Source organism: Schistocerca nitens, chromosome 1 (assembly GCF_023898315.1).
Source record: "Schistocerca nitens isolate TAMUIC-IGC-003100 chromosome 1, iqSchNite1.1, whole genome shotgun sequence".
Lineage (NCBI taxonomy): Eukaryota > Metazoa > Arthropoda > Insecta > Orthoptera > Acrididae > Schistocerca > Schistocerca nitens.
Genome location: NC_064614.1, coordinates 68,032,985 through 68,051,826, shown reverse-complemented (window position 1 = coordinate 68,051,826; position 18,842 = coordinate 68,032,985).

The following is an 18,842-nucleotide window of genomic DNA, read 5'->3' as shown; positions in this document are numbered from 1 at the left end:
ACGTTGAATTTTGTACTCGTTTCTACACACTGATGCTTGTCTCTCCAAAATTGTTACATACGAAATATGCATCCTGTCATTTTGTGTGTATCTTCGTAAAATTTTGTTTTATCTGCTGATTTGAATAACAATATACTCATTTTAACTTTTGTATATATACATTCTGGATACTAAACTATACGTCCGTCGTAGCTGATTATTTTATTGAATAGATACATGTTTACACATTTTATTCCACCATTAATTTTCCCCAGTCTCCTTGCACTAGATGGATATGTACTGGATAGTAAACAGAATCATGTACTAGATATAACAGAACTTTATTTGCCACTTCAAACTACATTGTACCTGTCAATTGTATTTTAAAACATGTCATTTTCAAAAAAACCGTATAGTACTGCCATGTAGCAATACTTACAGTGAGTCACTCAAAAGTCATCAAGTATTGTCGACCAGAAACTTTGTGACGATGTCTCCCAAATTTGGTTTAGTTTCACCTAAAAATGTGTTACAGTTACTTTGGTGAATTTTACCTCTCTTCGCTGTTTGCGATGTCCATTTGATGTACATTATGAACTTTATTATTACTGACTGCTTGCTTATTCCATATTTACGATATACGTTTCATATAATTTTACTAAAGTCTCTTTATCTCAGGCTTAGACCTTTAATGTATTTCTCCTCTAGAGCTTTTGAGTATAGCGTGGGCCGAACCGCGTACGGCAAAATAAAATTAATAAATACATTACTCAAGTCTAGTATGACTATTTGAGTCCATTAAAAATTGTCGCACCATCTCACAAAGCATTTATGCATTTTACTGATATTTTTTTTGACAATCAATGCTGTGATTCACCTACCTGTGACGAAAGATTAAAAATACTGACGACTAAACAATTTACACGGAAGTACTTTTGGTTCCATCTGCATTTGATAGATTTATCTCTACAGCAAATTGAACATATTCCTTTCACGCAGAGGAATAAACGCTAAGCCTAGCTATTAAGTGTGTTCTAGCCGTTAAGCTCTTGTAAGGCCGTAGATCGCGATGATAGTTAATTGTTTAAGGGAGAGAGCTTAGTAATATTGTTCACACGTGGAAGCGTTTCCTAATGGGAACAACCGTCCTCTAAGGCTCAACCACTAATTTAACAGCATGTGTACCATATATAACGATTACACGATGCGCTGCGAATGTGATGCAGTGCTATTAGAAACTCTGGTAAGTTACACTATCCAACGATGAACAAGCGCGCCCAGTTAGCCGCCCGTTCTAATGCGCTGCTTTCCAAATTGGAAGGCGCGCCGGCTCCAGCACGAATGAGCCCCGCGGATTAGTGTCTAGGTCCGGTGTGCTGGCGAGCCTATGGATGGATTTTAAGGCGGAAGAAGGTAGTCGAAAGGACTTGACCTAGATTTCAACCAATACAGCGAGTTACAAAAAGGTACGGCCAAACTTTCGGGAAACATTCCTCACACACAAATAAAGAAAAGATGTTATGTGGACATGTGCCCGGAAACGCTTAATTTCCATGTTAGAGCTCATTTTAGTTTCGTCAGTATGTACTGTATTTCCTCGATACACCGCTAGTTGGCCCAATTGAAGGAAGGTAATGTGCACTTCGGTGCTTGTGTTGACATGCGACTCATTGCTCTACAGTACTAGCATCAAGCTGATCAGTACGTAGCATCAACAGATTAGTGTTCATCACGAACGTAGTTTTGCAGTCAGTATAATGTTTACAAATGCGGAGTTGGCAGATGCCCATTTGATGTATGGATTAGCGCGGGGCAATAGCCGTGGCGCGGTACGTTTGTATCGAGGCAGATTTCCAGAACGAAGGTGCCCCGACAGGAAGACGTTCGAAGGAATTGATCAGCGTCTGAGGGAGCACGGAACATTCCAGCCTATGACTCGCGACTGGGGAAGACCTAGAACGACGAGGACACCTGCAATGGACGAGGCGATTCTTCGTGCAGTTGACGATAACCCTAATGTCACCGTCAGAGAGGTTGCTGCTGTACAAAGTAACGTTGACCACGTGACAGCATGAGCAGGAACTATCAGCAGCTGATTGGCCTCCACGGGTACACTTCTGCGAATGGTTCACGCAACAATGTGTCAATCCTCATTTCAGTGCAAATGTTCTCTTTATGGATGAGGCTTCATTCCAACGTGATCAAATTGTAAATTTTCCCAATCAACATGTGTGGGCTGACGAGAATCCGCACGCAATTGTGCAATCACGTCATCAACACAGATTTTCTGTGAACGTTTGGGCAGGCATTGTAGGTGATGTCTTGATTGGGCCCCATGTTCTTCCACCTACGCTCAATGGAGCACGTTATCATGATTTCATACGGGATACACTACCTGTGCTGCTAGAACATGTGCCTTTACAAGTACGACACAACATGTGGTTCATGCACGATGGAGCTCCTGCACATTTCAGTCGAAGTGTTCGTACGCTTCTCAACAACAGATTCGGTGACCGATGGATTAGTAGAGGCGGACCAATTCTATGGCCTCCACGCTCTCCTCACCTGAACCCTCTAGATTCGGTGACCGATGGATTAGTAGAGGCGGACCAATTCTATGGCCTCCACGCTCTCCTCACCTGAACCCTCTTGACTTTCATTTATGGGGGCATTTGAAAGCTCTTGTCTACGCAACTCCGGTACCAAATGTAGAGACTCTTCGTGCTCGTATTGTGGACGGCTGTGACACTATACGCCATTGTCCAGGGCTGCATCAGCGCATCAGGGATTCCATACGACGGTGGGTGGATGCATGTATCCTCGCTAACGGAGGACATTTTGAACATTTCCTGTAACAAAGTGTTTGAAGTCATCCTGGTACGTTCTGTTGCTCTGTGTTTCCATTCCATGATTAATGTGATTTGAAAAGAAGTAATAAAATGAGCTCTAACATGGAAAGTAAGCGTTTCCGGACACATGTCCTCATGACATATTTTCTTTCTTTGTGTGTGAGGCATGTTTCCTGAAAGTTTGGCCGTACCTTTTTGTAACACCCTGTATAAATCGGAGATCTTCAGAACTCGAGATTAGGATACCATAAAAACACAACACACATACAGTGAAGGTTATTCCAATAAAACTAAACTAAACTTCGTCCGAACGGGTCTTGGAAGGCCCAACGTTACCGACCGGCCGCCGTGTTATCCACAACCCACAGGCGTCACTGGATGTGGATAAGGAGGGGCCTGAGGTCGGCACTCCCGACCGTATGTCAGTTTACGAGACCGGAGCCGCTACTTCCCAATCAAGTAGCTCCTCAGTTTTATCTGAGTACACCCCGCTTGCCAACAGCGCTCGGCATACCGGATGTCATCCATCCAAGTGCTAGCCTATCCCAGCCCGACAGGCTACCACTGCGGCAAGGTTGTTGGCAATGGAGGTTATTCGAATATGCAGTAAAAATATGTCCATTTGTTATCATAACCGCAAGTCGAATGGCAATGTGCAAAACACAGTAGAGTGGCCGACTTGAAAGGGTGCGTAACATGGGAACTGATACATTTCAATAAGGCAAAAATTTATTAATTATTAAAGTAAGCCACAACTTGCCCGCCCGGCTAGCCACGCAATCTAACGCGCTGCTTCCCGAGCGGAAGGCGTGCCTGTCCCCGGCACGAATCCGCCGGCAGATGGCTGGTGTGCCGGCCAGCCTGTGGATGGTTTCTAAGGCGGTTTTCCATCTGCCTTGGCGAATGCGGACTGGTTCCCCTTATTCCGCGTCAGTTACATTATGTCTGCGATTTCTGCGCAAACGCTGTCTCCACGTACCTGTACACCATAATTACCACGCCAACATTTGGGGTTACACTCGTCTGGTATGAGACGTTCCCAGGGGGTCCTCTGTGGGTTGAACAGCAGAATAACCCTGGCTTCATTGTTGGGTGGCAGTGGGGTAGGTGGGCTGCTGTGGCCTATTGTGGCCGGCGGCTGTGGTAGAGCGGTTCTAGGCGCTTCAGTCCGGAACCACGCGGCTGCTACCGTCGCAGGTTCGAATCCTGCCTTGGGCATGGGTGTTTGTGATGTCCTTAGGTTAATTAGGTTTAAGTAGTTCTAAGTTCTAGGGGACTGATGATCTCAAATGTTAAGTTCCATAGTGCTTAGAGCCATTCGAACTATTTTTGGCCTATTGAGGGTTTGTGAACCATTGAGGGGTACGGCGGGACGAAGCCTCTCCGACGTTTCTAGGTCTCCGGTACAATACACAGTGGGTATTCGTAAGTCGTGAGTTACCCTTTTTTTCACCCCTACCCCCTTGATAGGTAGGTTGTATAACGTAACCTTTGTGTTAATTCAGATTTCCTCCAATCGTATAGCCTTTCCAGCGTGAAGGAATAACATAGTAATCTCTCTCCCTCTCTCTCTTTCTCTCTCTCTCTCTTTCTCTCTCTCTCTCTCTCTCTCTCTCACTCTCTCTACCTGTCTATCTCACACACACACACACACACACACACACTCTCTCTCTTACACACACACACACACACACACACACACACACACACACACACATACATACATACACGCACACTCACATCTATAACTTCGAAAAGATTATGGCGAGATTCCTGAAAACTGACAGCAAAATTGGGGGGAACTAGTTTCGGTCATTAGTTTTCTCTTGATGAATTCCACAATCGTAAGTATTGAACCGCTAGTACCATTTTCGCTCAAGCTCTCTTCAAAAACAATAAATTTTATTAAATCACTACCGCTCAGTCTTGGCCACAGAGACATTTTTGAAATGGCATATGGGCATTAAAAGCGGACATGACAGTGGATTTTCAGCCAGAATCTCGTTAACAGAAATGTAATAAGATTCGAAGCTCTTGTAAAGAAAGTGCTTTTCAAGAATACATTTGTCATTTTCCTGTTTCGTTACTGGGCCCTGGATCCTACACGCAAATCACATAACATGCCATTTACCTGCAGACTTCATCATACAATGCTCACTCATTTTTGTTACTGGCTGAACCGGTATCAATAACTCATACCTCCCCTTAGCTAAGAGCTGTGTCATAACGTAGTGACGATCTCCTGAAGCCTCCTACTACAGAAGCCACTGATTTGTCCAAATCATCTGGGGTGTGAAACTTCTCATTCTACAATACCAGCAAGCTAGATAACGCTTCTATCAATAGTTTCGAACACGGTTCACTGGTGGTCCACAATTCAGAGCCGGAATTTTACTTAATACGTGCCGAGAAACCCCGCGCTGCGTCGATATTTATTTATTCAGTCTTCTATTGGTCCCTATCCTCCTCCCACCTCTTTCTGTTCTTCTCCTAATTCCCCTTTTATCTGTCCACCATCTCCTATACCCGCTGCATATCTCCTCCTCCGTCCACTCTATCCACCGTTTCGTCCTCCCTCTCTCATCCCTCCTCTCCACCCCCTCTCTCTGCCCATCTCCTCGTTCCCCTCATTACAATCCACCTCCTCCTCTCCACTGCCTCTTCACTGCTGTGGCCATTCATCTGTGTACCACATGCAACACATTCAGATACTACACACACAACACGGTTGTCGTGCAAGAAATCCAATGGGACTGTATATTCTTTATGTCCTTCACATTTAGGACGAGATATTTTTTCACCCTTACCCGCACTCCTATCGGACGTAGGTGTTCACAACCCCACAGCGCTTCTTTCCAGACAATAAGACATGTGTGTACCAAGTTCTCTTGAAATCGATCCAATAGTTTAGGACGAGAGGGTGAACATGCATACATGACCATATAATTATTTGTTATAATATATATAGATTAAGGGAGGATTGACGCCGAGTAGGATGATAAATTAATATCGACAGCGTGTAATCAACTGAAAATAGTCATGTGATGACAGAAACAAGGAATCCAGTTCTCTCCAGCACTTATGCATGTGCCGGAAATATAGGTGACAGACTTGCGCTATCAGACAACGTCACCCATTCATAAAGGCAACGGGTATAGTTAACATACGTGAGGACATCAATTTTCATCAGTTCGCGCGAAATGATCTAATACTAACTTCTAAGTAGTAATGGGCTGGTTGAAGAGGTTCAGTAGAGTAGCCTACCCGTTTACTTGACGCTAAGCGCTCATATTTTCGGCTATTAGGACATTTCAACACCCATCGACAATGTGCGTACTTAGCAGGGGAGCCCCATGTATGTGATTAACTTTCAGAACAGCCAGGAGTGTTTCATCTGAGATAGCGATTAATTGAGAATGAAGGTTGAAGGATGTCTAAGAATCAAGATAAGCCACATTGAGAACCTCCTGTAGCTTCAACAGATATTTGTGTTTATTTCTGGAGCTATTTTTATAGGATACATTCTTAAATTTTTATCAATACTGTGTCATAGAAGAGTACTAGACACATTGGAAAAGAGAGTTAAGCTTGAATTGTCAATTTGAGTTATAGGAAACTACATGTCATGTTAAATCTGTATCTGTGAATAGAAATTTAACCTGGAACGTTATCTTGGAAAGCAATGGTCTCACTGATCAATATTTTCTCATGACTCTAGCCTTATTAGCAAGACGATTCAAACAACCTTTTTAAATTTTTACCTTTATTTTACTTTAGTATAATGTAACTTCTGATAATGTAAATCTGAGACGTTTCTGATATATATATATACACTCCTGGAAATTGAAATAAGAACACCGTGAATTCATTGTCCCAGGAAGGGGAAACTTTATTGACACATTCCTGGGGTCAGATGCATCACATGATCACACTGACAGAACCACAGGCACATAGACACAGGCAACAGAGTATGCACAATGTCGGCACTAGTACAGTGTATATCCACCTTTCGCAGCAATGCAGGCTGCTATTCTCCCATGGAGACGATCGTAGAGATGCTGGATGTAGTCCTGTGGAACGGCTTGCCATGCCATTTCCACCTGGCGCCTCAGTTGGACCAGCGTTCGTGCTGGACGTGCAGACCGCGTGAGACGACGCTTCATCCAGTCCCAAACATGCTCAATGGGGGACAGATCCGGAGATCTTGCTGGCCAGGGTAGTTGACTTACACCTTCTAGAGCACGTTGGGTGGCACGGGATACATGCGGACGTGCATTGTCCTGTTGGAACAGCAAGTTCCCTTGCCGGTCTACGAATGGTAGAACGATGGGTTCGATGACGGTTTGGATGTAGCGTGCACTATTCAGTGTCCCCTCGACGATCACCAGTGGTGTACGGCCAGTGTAGGAGATCGCTCCCCACACCATGATGCCGGGTGATGGCCCTATGTGCCTCGGTCGTATGCAGTCCTGATTGTGGCGCTCACCTGCACGGCGCCAAACACGCATACGACCATCATTGGCACCAAGGCAGAAGCGACTCTCATCGCTGAAGACGACACGTCTCCATTCGTCCCTCCATTCACGCCTGTCGCGACACCACTGGAGGCGGGCTGCACGATGTTGGGGCGTGAGCGGAAGACGGCCTAACGGTGTGCGGGACCGTAGCCCAGCTTCATGGAGACGGTTGCGAATGGTCCTCGCCGATACCCCACGAGCAACAGTGTCCCTAATTTGCTGGGAAGTGGCGGTGCGGTCCCCTACGGCACTGCGTAGGATCCTACGGTCTTGGCGTGCATCCGTGCGTCGCTGCGGTCCGGTCCCAGGTCGACGGGCACGTGCACCTTCCGCCGACCACTGGCGACAACATCGATGTACTGTGGAGACCTCACGCCCCACGTGTTGAGCAATTCGGCGGTACGTCCACCCGGCCTCCCGCATGCCCACTATACGCCCTCGCTCAAAGTCCGTCAACTACACATACGGTTCACGTCCACGCTGTCGCGGCATGCTACCAGTGTTAAAGACTGCGATGGAGCTCCGTATGCCACGGCAAACTGGCTGACACTGACGGCGGCGGTGCACAAATGCTGCGCAGCTAGCGCCATTCGACGGACAACACCGCGGTTCCTGGTGTGTCCGCTGTGCCGTGCGTGTGATCATTGCTTGTACAGCCCTCTCGCAGTGTCCGGAGCAAGTATGGTGGGTCTGACACACCGGTGTCAATGTGTTCTTTTTTCCATTTCCAGGAGTGTATATATATATACACTCCTGGAAATTGAAATAAGAACACCGTAAATTCATTGTCCCAGGAAGGGGAAACTTTATTGACACATTCCTGGGGTCAGATACATCACATGATCACAATGACAGAACCACAGGCACATAGACACAGGCAACAGAGCATGCACAATGTCGGCACTAGTACAGTGTATATCCACCTTTCGCAGCAATGCAGGCTGCTATTCTCCCATGGAGACGATCGTAGAGATGCTGGATGTAGTCCTGTGGAACGGCTTGCCATGCCATTTCCACCTGGCGCCTCAGTTGGACCAGCGTTCGTGCTGGACGTGCAGACCGCGTGAGACGACGCTTCATACAGTCCCAAACATGCTCAATGGGGGACAGATCTGGAGATCTTGCTGGCCAGGGTAGTTGACTTACACCTTCTAGAGCACGTTGGGTGGCACGGGATACATGCGGACGTGTATTGTCCTGTTGGAACAGCAAGTTCCCTTGCCGGTCTAGGAATGGTAGAACGATGGGTTCGATGACGGTTTGGATGTACCGTGCACTATTCAGTGTCCCCTCGACGATCACCAGTGGTGTACGGCCAGTGTAGGAGATCGCTCCCCACACCATGATGCCGGGTGTTGGCCCTGTGTGCCTCGGTCGTATGCAGTCCTGATTGTGGCGCTCACCTGCACGGCGCCAAACACGCATACGACCATCATTGGCACCAAGGCAGAAGCGACTCTCATCGCTGAAGACGACACGTCTCCATTCGTCCCTCCATTCACGCCTGTCGCGACACCACTGGAGGCGGGCTGCACGATGTTGGGGCGTGAGCGGAAGACGGACTAACGGTGTGCGGGACCGTAGCCCAGCTTCATGGAGACGGTTGCGAATGGTCCTCGCCGATACCCCAGGAGTAACAGTGTCCCTAATTTGCTGGGAAGTGGCGGTGCAGTCCCCTACGGCACTGCGTAGGATCCTACGGTCTTGGCGTGCTTCCGTGCGTCGCTGCGGTCCGGTCCCAGGTCGACGGGCACGTGCACCTTCCGCCGACCACTGGCGACAACATCGATGTACTGTGGAGACCTCACGCCCCACGTGTTGAGCAATTCGGCGGTACGTCCACCCGGCCTCCCGCATGCCCACTATACGTCCTCGCTCAAAGTCCGTCAACTGCACATACGGTTCACGTCCACGCTGTCGCGGCATGCTACCAGTGTTAAAGACTGCGATGGAGCTCCGTATGCCACGGCAAACTGGATGACACTGACGGCGGCGGTGCACAAATGCTGCGCAGCTAGCGCCATTCGACGGCCAACACCGCGGTTCCTGGCGTGTCCGCTGTGCCGTGCGTGTGATCATTGCTTGTACAGCCCTCTCGCAGTGTCCGGAGCAAGTATGGTGGGTCTGACACACCGGTGTCAATGTGTTCTTTTTTCCATTTCCAGGAGTATATATATATATATATATATATATATATATATATATATATATATATATATATATATATACTGGATGACCAAAAAGTCAATATAAATTTGAAAACTGAATAAATCACAGAATAATGTAGATAGAGAGGTACAAATTGACACACATGCTTGGAATGACATGGGGTTTTATCAGAACCTAAAATACAAACGTTCAAAAGTTGTCTGACAGATGGCGCTTCAGCTGATCAGAATAGAAGTAATTAGCATAAGAAAGTAAGACAAAGCAAAGATTATGTTCTTTACAGGATATGCTCAATATGTCCACCATCATTCCTCAACAATAGCTGTAGTCGAGAAATAAGAACAGCACTGTAAAGCATGTCCGGAGTTATGGTGAGGCATTCTTAGAGATGTCGGTCGATCAGGATACACTTGCGACTTCTGGTAACCCCAAAGCAAGTAATTGCCCGGACTGAGGTCTGGGGACCTGAGAGGCGAAGCATGAAGAAAGTGGCGGCTGAGCACACGATCATCACCAAAGGACGCGTGCAAGAGATCTTTCACGCGTCTAGCAATACGGGGTGGTTCTAATAAAACCCCATGCCATTCCAAGCATGTGTGTAAATTTTTACGTCTCTACCTACATTATTCCGTGGTTTATTAAGTTTTCAAATTTATACTGACTGTTTGGTCATCCAGTATATATATATATATATATATATATATATATATATATATATATATAACGCCCTTCGAGATGCTCAGCAGCTGTGTAGTAAAAATATGTTTCCAATCACGGACAATACATTATACTTAATGATGATTCTAATCGTAGTAATCATAGACCTACTGCATACATAATCAGCAAATTGGCCGGCCGGTGTGGCCGAGCGGTTCTAGGCACTTCAGCCTGGAACCGCGCAACCGCTACGTTCGCAGATTCGAATCCTGCCTTGGGCATGGATGTGTGTGATGTTCTTAGGTTAGTTAGTTCAAAGTTCTAGGGGACTGATGACCTCAGATGTTAAGTCCCATAGTGATCAGAGCCATTCGAACTATTTTTGGCCTATTGAGGGTTTGTGAACCATTGAGGGTTACGGCGGGACGAAGCTCAGCCAATCAGCAAATTTACACGTTAGTTTCAGTTTTATAAATCGATTTACATCAGTGCCAACCTGTAACCAACGTCTGTAATTCCTATGTATTTCAATTCAAAGTGGCTGCTGGATCAGTAATGGTATCTCTTCAGTGCAGGTGAACCAAGTTCGAACTCTAAAGGGAAACGGGCGAAGTGGTGCGAGTAATGAGGATAGTGGGCATGGAGCAGTACATTCATAGCGTGTGGGTAAGTTGAGAATTCAGGGCTGACGGGAGGCGTGCCGGGGTAGTCCGTTGTGCTGCGATCACCACTGTCTCTGGACAGATTAATGGTCAGAGCAACCACCTAGTAGGCTGGAGATCTGGTTTCGAATCCCGGTCAGGCAAAATTTTAATTTTTTCCGTTGATTTACTGTCCACTCACAGCCAATGTCTGTAATTCCTTTGTGTCTTAATTTCAGTTTTCCTCAGCCATAAGGACACATCGATGTTTTTCCTAGATAAAGGCTAATCGGATGGTGAGGCCAGATCAGTTGTAATAACCTCAGATCAGCTAAAAATTCAGAAATCCACGAGAAAACGTCCCATGAACCATGGACCTTGCCGTTGGTGGGAAGGCTTGCGTGCCTCAACGATACAGATAGCCGTACCGTAGGTGCAACCACAACCGAGGGGTATCTGTTGAGAGGCCAGAGAAACGTGTGGTTCCTGAAGAGGGGCAGCAGCCTTTTCAGTAGTTGTAGGGGCAACAGTCTGGATGATAGACTGATCTGGCCTTGTAACATTAACCAAAACGGCCATGTTGTTATGGTACTGCGTACGGCTGAAAGCAAGGGGAAACTACAGCCGTAATTTTTCCCGAGGGCATGCAGCTTTATTGTATGGTTAAATGATGATGGCGTCCTCTTGGGTAAAATATTCCGGAGGTAAAATAGTCCCCCATTCGGATCTCCGGGAGGGGACTACTCAGGAGGACGTCGTTATCAGGAGAAAGAAAACTGGCATTCTACGGATCGGATCGTGGAATATCAGATCCCTTAATCGGGCAGGTAGGTTAGAAAATTTAGAAAGGGAAATGGATGAGTTAAAGTCAGATATAGTGGGAATTAGTGAAGTTCGGTGGCAGGAGGAACAAGACTTCTGCTCAGGTGAATACAGGGTTATAAATACAAAAACAAATTGGGGTAATGCAGGAGTAGGTTTAATAATGAATAAAAAAGTAGGAGTGCGGGTAAGCTACTACAAACAGCATAGTGAACGTATTATAGTGGCCAAGATAGATACAAAGCCCATGCCTACTACAGTAGTATAAGTTTATATGCCAACTAGCTCTGCAGATGACGAGGAAATTAAAGGAATGTATGATGAGATAAAAGAAATTATTCAGGTAGTGAATGGAGACGAAAATTTAATAGTCACGGGTGACTGGAATTCGACAGTAGGGAAAAAGGGAGAGAAGGAAACATAGTAGGTGAATATGGATTGGGGCTAAGAAATGAAAGAGGAAGCCGTCTGTTAGAATTTTGCACAGAGCATAACTTAATCGTAGCTAACACTTGGTTCAAAAATCATAAAAGAAGGTTGTATACATGGAAGAATCCTGGAGATACTAAAAGGTATCAAATAGATTATATAATGGTAAGACAGAGATTTAGGAACCAGGTTTTAAATTGTAGAACATTTCCAGGGGCAGATGTGGACTCTGACCACAATGTATTGGTTATGAACTGCAGATCAAAACTGAAGAAATAGCAAAAATGTGGGAATTTAAGGAGATGGGACCTGGATAAACTGACTATACCAGAGGTTGTACAGAGTTTCAGGGAGAGCATAAGGGAACAATTGACAGGAATGGGAGAACGAAATACAGTATAAGAAGAACGGGTAGCTCTGAGGGATGAAGTAGTGAAGGCAGCAGATGATCAAGTAGGTGAAAAGACGAGGGCTAGTAGATATCCTTGGGTAACGGAAAAAATATTGAATTTAATTGATGAAAGGAGAAAATATAAAAATGCAGTAAATGAAGCAGGCAAAAAGGAATACAAACGTCTCAAAAATGAGATCGACATTAAGTGCAAAATGGCTAAGCAGGGATGGCTAGAGGACAAATGTAAGGATGTAGAGGCTTACCTCACTAGGGGTAAGATAGATACAGCCTACTGGAAAATTAAAGAGACCTTTGGATGAAAGAGAGTCACTTGCATGAATATCAAGAGCACAGATGGAAACCCAGTTCTAAGCAAAGAGGGGAAAGCAGAAAGGTGGCAGAAGTATATAGAGGGTCTATACAAGGGCGATGTACTTGAGGACAATATTATGCAAATGGAAGAGGATGTAGATGAAGATGAAATGGGAGATACGATACTGCGTGAAGAGTTTGACAGAGCACTGAAAGACCTGAGTCGAAACAAGGCCCCGGAAGTAGACAACATTCCATTAGAACTAGTGACGGCCTTGGGAGACAGTCCTGACAAAACTCTACTATCTGGTGAGCAAGGTGTACGAGACAGGCGAAATACCCTCAGACTTCAAGAAGAATATAATAATTCCAATCCCAAAAAAGCAGGTGCTGACAAATGGGAAAATTACCGAACAACCAGTTTAATAAATCACGGTTGCAAACTACAGACGAATGGAAAAACTGGTAGAAGCCGAGCTCGGGGAAGATCAGTTTGGATTCCGTAGCAATATTGGAACACGTGTGGCAATACTGACCCTACGACTTATGTTAGAAGCTAGATCAAGGAAAGGCTAACCTACGTTTCTAGCAATTGTAGACTTAGAGAAAGCTTTTGACAATGATGACTGGAATACTCTCTTTCAAATTCTGAAGGTGGCAGCGGAAAAATACAGGGAGCGAAAGACCATTTACAATTTGTATAGAAACCAGATGGCAGTTATGAGAGTCGAGGGGCATGAAAGGGAAGCAGTGGTTGGGAAGGGAGTGAGACAGGGTTGTTGCCCCTCCCCAATGTTATTCAACCTGTATATTGATCAAGCAGTGAACGAAACAAAAGAAAAATTCGGAGTAGGTATTAAAATGTATGGAGAAGAAATAAAAACTTTGAGGTTCGCCGATGACATTATAATGCTGTCAGAGACAGCAAAGGACTTGGAAGAGCAGTTGAACGGAATGGAAAGTGTCTTGAAAGGAGGATATAAGATGAACATCAACAAAAGCAAAACGACAATAATGGAATGTAGTCGAATGTAGTTACATGTGTATGAAACTCTAGAGTTTACTTAAGTTATGTTTAATTATCTCAATTTTTACCACAGTTTTTATAAGATTTGGAAAATTCTAGAGTTCCATACACCTGTAAGTACTGCTTGTATGCTGTGCAAAATTCATCGAAGAATCTCTATTACTTAGGAAGAAAAGTGTACCTACAGAAACAAATGCAGCCAGTAGTAAGTGAAAAAATGATGAAATTGCACATGTAAAAAATGTATTTTGTTACGTTTTTGAGCTTTGACTACTATGAGTATGAATCCTGAATCCTTCCTGATCATGCTTCCAAAGTTTTATGAATTTATTTGTAAAAGTATAGACAGTAGAGATTAAAATGTCCTGTGGTGCCTCTCCTGCTCCAAGTCGGCCCGTTTGACGTCCTACCCCCGTTAAAGCCTTAGAAAAGCATTCTAATAGTCATCCACAAAGTTTATGGGCTTATTCGTGAAGCAAATAATTTTTATGGAATAGGGTAAATGTCTCGATTGGTTTCTTTTTCATTCAGCATAATTCTCTTCTATCAACTGGTATCTACCTACCTCCAGTGTTCCAGTATGTTTATCCTTACGTTCTTTGATTATACCTATGAGAGAAACCCTTATGTCCTCTACGTCTTCTCTTTGCTGTAAATCATATAAGTGTAACCAAAACCGGAATGATGGAAATGGGTTAGCATATTAGCTTGCGTTGAGAATATCTGTTTAGCGAACCTGCATGTAGCACACCAGAGACAAAAATTTTTGAAGGTATACATTAATGAATAAAATAATGAAATAAAGTGTTACCGAAAGTAAAATTTATTACGTATATTCTGTTATATATATATATATATATATATATATATATATATATATATATATATATATATAGAAAGTTGTTAAATATAACGAGGTAATTTGGATACACGGGAGTATTTTTCAGCCGACTGATTTATTACAAAATCGACGGATCTTTTAAACCTTCCTGTTCATTGTTCGTTATGGAAATAAAAAGCTGATGATTCCAAGCAACGAAATTCGTTTTACAGTACTCCAGACCTAGCAGTTTTAAGAATTTGACATTTATGACACTTCCAACGTACGCTGCTGTTTACCACGCTTTTATTATATTATGTGAAACAGTTGCAAACTGAATTGTAGGTATTGTTCTGTATTCAGGTAGTTCATGCATAACTTGATAATAAAAAAATAAGCACCACTAATCAAAATAATTATAATTTCCTGGCACAGAATTACATACTGTTTATAATCAGCGACAATGGTGAGTTCGGCATAAAACTAATTTTCTTACAGTGGCTGCGTCGGCTTCTATTCCAGAAACTGCTGGTTACAAATGATAACGCAGAAGTAGCTAACACTGTAACACGACATTTAACCTGGAAAATAGTCACATGTTTCACTAGAGATATGCAGGTAATTACATTTGATGCAGGACAATGTTTAAGACCGGATGAGAAGTGCTCTAGAAGGTGATTAATATAAGCTGTTAGCACTGTTCTAAAGAGCGACATACGAGGTGCGGCTAGAAAAAAACCGGACTGATGCTGGAAAAAACATTTATTTACAATTATTTACAATTTCATGTTATCTCCTTCAATGTACTCTCCTGCTCGGTCTCTACACCGCTCCATACGAAGTTTCCACTGTTCATAGCAATGCTGCAGATCATTTTCGGTAAGTCCATATATTACTTCCGTCGCTTTTTCTTTTACTGCTTCAACAGTCTCAAATTTAGTTCCTTTCAAAGCTGACTTGACTTTAGGGAAAAGATAAAAGTCACAGGGGGCCGAATCAGGTGAGTAGGGTGGATGATCTAAGATGGGAATGTTGTGTTTTGCCAAAAACGTCTTCACTGACAACGCACTGTGAGCTGGGGCATTGTCTTGGTGAAGGATCCATGACTTTTTTCTCCACAAATCGTTCCGTTTTCTCCGTACTCGCTCACGTAGGGTAGCCAGGACGCTAATGTAGTAATGCTGATTCACTGTTTGTCCCTCTGGTACCCAATCAATGTGCACAATCCCTTTGATGTCAAAAAAAAAAAACAATCATCATTGCCCTGAATTTCGATTTTGACATTCGTGCTTTTATGAGGTGTTACTCCTCCCCCTCCTCCTTTTTCAACCGGGCTTGGGACCGGCTATGGCGGAGTTGGAGCTATTTTTATAGGATACAAAATTTTTATCAATAGTGTGTCATAGAAGAGTATTAGACACATTGCAAAAGAGAGTTAAGCTTGAATTGTCAATTTGAGTTATAGGAAACTACATGTCATGTTAAATCTGTATCTGTGAATAGAAATTTAACCTGGAACGTTATCTTGGAAAGCAATGGTCTCACTGATCAATATTTTGTCATGACTCTAGCCTTATTAGCATGACGATTCAAACTACTTTTTTAAATTTTTACCTTTATTTTACTTGTCTCCCATAAGGCCAACCCCTCGTCCAAGTCGTGGGAGATGGGCAACGGCACAAAGTAGGGGACTGCCTATAGGGGCGATGTACAGCGGGGACTTCGTGTGCCCCTGGACCACTACGGTAGCTGGGAAGGTCCTATGAGAACCCTGAAACGTGACGGCTAACGGGGCTCTGGTGAAGCTGCGATAGGCCTAGCAAGCCAGTAGTGGATAAATCAACTGCTTTTAAAAAGGGAACATGCCTCGGATCACGGAACGGATTTAAAGGAAACCGACCAAGCAATGGAAAAGGATTACGAAATGGTTTACGACTGGGCACCTTAAACGTAAGGACTCTAACTGGGAAGTTAGAAGAAATTGTAGAAATGATGGAAAGGAGGAAATTGGACATCTTGGGACTTGCTGAGACTAGGTGGAGGGGAGTTGGTGAAAAACCACTAAGTAAAGGATGTAAACTGTACTGGATAGGGAATGAGAGGGGAAGAAATGGAGTGGCAATAGTGGTCAGAGAGTGTCTGCAGGAGGAGGTGGAAGGTATCAATGATCGAATGATAAAAGCCAGAGTACGAGTGAAAGGAAGAAGCATTGAAATCATCCAAGCATATGCCCCACAGGTGGTGTGTACAAAAAAGGAGAAGGAGGAATTCGAAGATGACATGCAAAAGCAGCTAAATGGAGGTAATCAGATTATAATAGGGGACCTCAATGCACATGTTGGCACAGACAGGAATGGGTTCGAGGAGATAATGGGACCAGAGGGCTGGGGGAACCGAAATAGAGAAGGAAAATTGTTGCTGGAATTCTGCAAGAGGAATGGGCTGGCGATCGCAAATTCCTGGTACAAGAAGAGAAGTAGCCACAAAATAACTTGGTACAATGGAGACTGGTCCCAAACTTCAGTAGTAGACTATGTACTAGTGGATAGGCAGATGATGAGCAGCCTCACAGATGTTAAGGTCATTCCATCTGAGGCCTTAGACAGTGACCATCGGCTGTTGGTAGCCACCCTGAGAGAGAAAAAAGATAGGAGGGCAACAGATACACAGGAGGAAAGGTTGAAAATGGTTCAAATGGCTCTGAGCACTATGGGACTCAACTGCTGAGGTCATTAGTCCCCTAGAACTTAGAACTAGTTAAACCTAACTAACCTAAGGACATCACAAACAGCCATGCCCGAGGCAGGATTCGAACCTGCGACCGTAGCGGTGAAAGGTTGAAGACATGGATGCTGAAAGAGGATGAACGGAGGACCCAGTACCAGACACTGATCAGGAAGAAGCTGCCAAAGGAAGATCAGAGAACAGTGGAAGAAGAATGGGGAGATTTTAAGAGGGCTCTAGTTGAGGCAGCTGAGACTGTGTGCGGAATAACTAGCACAAAGAGGAGAAGTAAGGAAACCCCATGGTGGAACAACATATGTAAAGAGGCAGTACTTCGAAAGAACAAAGCCTTCAGAGAATGGTTCCAGACCCGAACAGAGGAAGCTAGGGTAAAATATAAGGAAAGCAAGAAAGCGGCACAGACCATAGTAAGGGCGGAGAATAAGAAGTGGATGGAAAAATGGACAAGAATGTTAGAAGAGGACAGTGAAGGGAACAAAAAAGTACTTTACACCATGGTAAGAAATAAGAGGAACGACAGAAGCGAGTGCCTGAGGATGATGGATAATAATGGAAGAGTTGTGGAGGAAATGCATGAGCTCAAAAAGATTTGGAAGGAGTACTTTGAAGATCTGTTGAATGCCGCCAAGCGGGTAACTAACAGCGATGGAGAGCCTAAGGCAGCAGACGATTATAATAGTGGGGAAATTGATGATCTAACTTGGAATGAAGTGGAAGAAGCCATAAAGAGGATGAAAGGAGGCAAGGCACCAGGTTGGGACGAAGTAACAGTGGATATGATACGAGCAGCAGGAGTAGTAGGAACCCAGTGGCTATACAGAGTGCTGAGGGTGGTGTGGAAGGAGAACAGAATTCCTGAGGATTGGAAGAAAGTAATTATAGTCCCGATCTTCAAGAAAGGGGATAAAAGGAGATGTGAGAACCCTGCTATGCCACTGTGGAAAAATCTATGAAATGATCCTGGAGAAGAGAATAAGAAGCAGTATTGAAAGTAGACTGCAAGAGGAGCAGTACGGTTTCAGACCGGGAAGATCAACAACGGACCTCATATTTGCGGTAGGGCAACTGCAGGAAAGGCACTATGAGTACGGGAAGGACTTAATCATGGCCTTTTTAGATATTGAGATGGCGTATGACAGTATCTGTAGGGACAAGCTCTGGGATGTGCTGAACGCAAAAGGGATAGATGAAGAGATAACACGAAAAGTCAGAAAAATGTATGAGGGAAGTGAGAGTGGGGAGGGAACGTACTGCATGGTTCAAGCTGGAAAATGGGCTGCGACAGGGAAGTGCACTTTCGCCTTTATTGTTTATTATTGTTATGGATGAAATCCTACAGCAAGTATCAGATGCAATTGGAGATCATAAAATGAAAGCAGTGCTTTTTGCCGATGACCTGATGTTATGGGGAAATTGCGAGAAGGAGGTGCAAGAGCAGTTAGATGTATGGGAGGCAACGGCAGCACAACGTGGAATGCTTT